This window comes from Empidonax traillii, unplaced genomic scaffold (genome assembly GCF_003031625.1).
Source record: "Empidonax traillii isolate 1590-97213 ecotype Southwest subspecies unplaced genomic scaffold, ASM303162v1 scaffold503:size689781, whole genome shotgun sequence".
Taxonomy (NCBI): Eukaryota; Metazoa; Chordata; class Aves; order Passeriformes; family Tyrannidae; genus Empidonax; species Empidonax traillii.
The window spans coordinates 180,503-182,306 of NW_020955696.1; the positions used below are offsets into that span (position 1 = coordinate 180,503).

The window sequence follows — 1,804 nt, forward strand, 5'->3', positions numbered from 1 at the left end:
CTGTACATAGACAAACCAATTACCCACCACTATAAACAACCACAGACAGTTCCTACTTCATCACTGGATAAAGCAAAATGCACCTGCTCCCTTCCCTTTAATGATAAGCCAACTCCTACCGTGAAACCGCCTTCTTTCAATGATTAAAGAGCTACAAGGCAAGTGCCAGTAATAAAGTTACATTTTTTTTCCTTATGTAATCTAATCTTTGCCCTGTAGAAACTGCTGATGAGCTCAGTTCCACTTAAAATTTACATAGAAACAATCCATATCATGTTGCATGGAAAAAGACTGTTGCCCTAGTGTTTACTGGCCTGGTGATACAAGGAATGAGAAATTACTCGGACGCAAAAATGATGTACAACATTGTATTAGTATCAAACAGGCTTTGATGCATGGTTGCTATTTTTGGAAGCTAATGATGTGTGAGTGATAAAGCAAATGAACTTTTTAATGATGACAAATACAGGAGAACATACAGCACTGAGTAGAGAACATGATGTCCAAATGAAGAAAGATTTATGGGAGCTACTTATGGTACATGAGATTTCTAATGGAAAAAATAGGCGAATAGGAAAACCTTCTAGAAGATCTTGTGTGTCTCAAGCTGGAATAACAATCTGCTTTCAGACAAAGAGATGAACTGTATAGCCTGCATGCTTCTATACTTCTCAATACTTATATTCCTTTGGTATTTATATGCATATGAAGCCTAAGCTATGCAGGATTTTAAGCAATTTAAAACAAACTAGCTATAGAAAAGAACTTGCTATAGAAAAAAAAGTAGGTTTTTTACTAGTGTGAAAATAAACAAATAAATAGTATTTTATTGATATTAAATCTGTGGGCTATTTTTCAGTTAATGGTATGGCAAAAGTGGCAGGGTAGTGTTTTCAAAATTAAAATTCCACTGCACTCTTAAAAATTTTTGAAGAGATTCCCACACATTGACCTAAGATCCATGAGTGTCAATTAAAACTCAATGGACTAAACACACTATGGACAGCAAAGTTTGTCAACAGAAGCTAATGTAATAATGAGAAAAAATCGATTTGTGGTATTTCAGATCTCATGATCAAAAATATATTAAGAGGGGGAAGAAGTCACAACATTTAAGGCCAATTTCGGGCCAGGGGATCAGTCAGCATTTTGCGAGATAGATAGGAATGGGAGAGGGTCCGAAAACATCCCTGCTAGCCGACCTCAGCCTTCCTGAAGGAAGCTGGGCTGGTGGGAGCACAAGTCTGTTCACCTCAATTTAATTCACACCTTTGACAAACCTGGAGATGTCGGTCGCGAAGGAACCGCTTGTGTACATAGAAACCCGTGTCCGTGTCCCATTGCGTACCTTTCGCCTCTACACGAAACGCCTGTTTCGCTTCAGATGAAGCGTCTCCCTTCGCCGTGCTCTCAGGCAAACAAGCCTCGGAGGACACACGGGGAAGCAAAGCCCCCCGCCCCTGACGGCCGCGTCTCGGCCAGAAGGAGCCGCTTCCCGGCGGGTCTGCCCGCCGCCCTCACTCACCTGCAGCCCGTGCGAGGGGCGAGGCGGCGCAGCCCCGGCGGCACGGGCAGCCCGCAGGCGGCAGGGGAGCGGGGCCCGCGGCCGGCAGCGCCCGGGAGACCACGGGGAGCGGGACGATCGGGCGACACCGGCCCATCTGAGCCGCGGACCTGCCGCCACCTGCCCGCGGCCCTGCCCAGCCCTGCCCTGCCCTGCCCCGCTCCTCCCGCCGGCCCCGCCGCCACCTGCGGCGCAGGGCCCGCCCGCGGCCGCGGGGCCAGAGGCGAGGCGGGCCGGCCG

At 47.7% G+C, this 1,804-nt stretch overlaps 1 protein-coding gene across 1 annotated transcript in view; it reads right to left on the reverse strand.

Annotated features, from left to right (window-relative positions):
• Positions 1 to 1,596, reverse strand: part of KIAA1211L (KIAA1211 like) — a 65,056-nt gene extending 63,460 nt beyond the window's left edge. The window contains exon 1 of the mRNA XM_027896603.1: positions 1,526 to 1,596. The gene's annotated coding sequence lies outside the window, so the exon portion shown is untranslated. The remainder of the gene's footprint in view (positions 1 to 1,525) is intronic.
• Between the last annotated feature and the right edge of the window lie 208 nt (positions 1,597 to 1,804).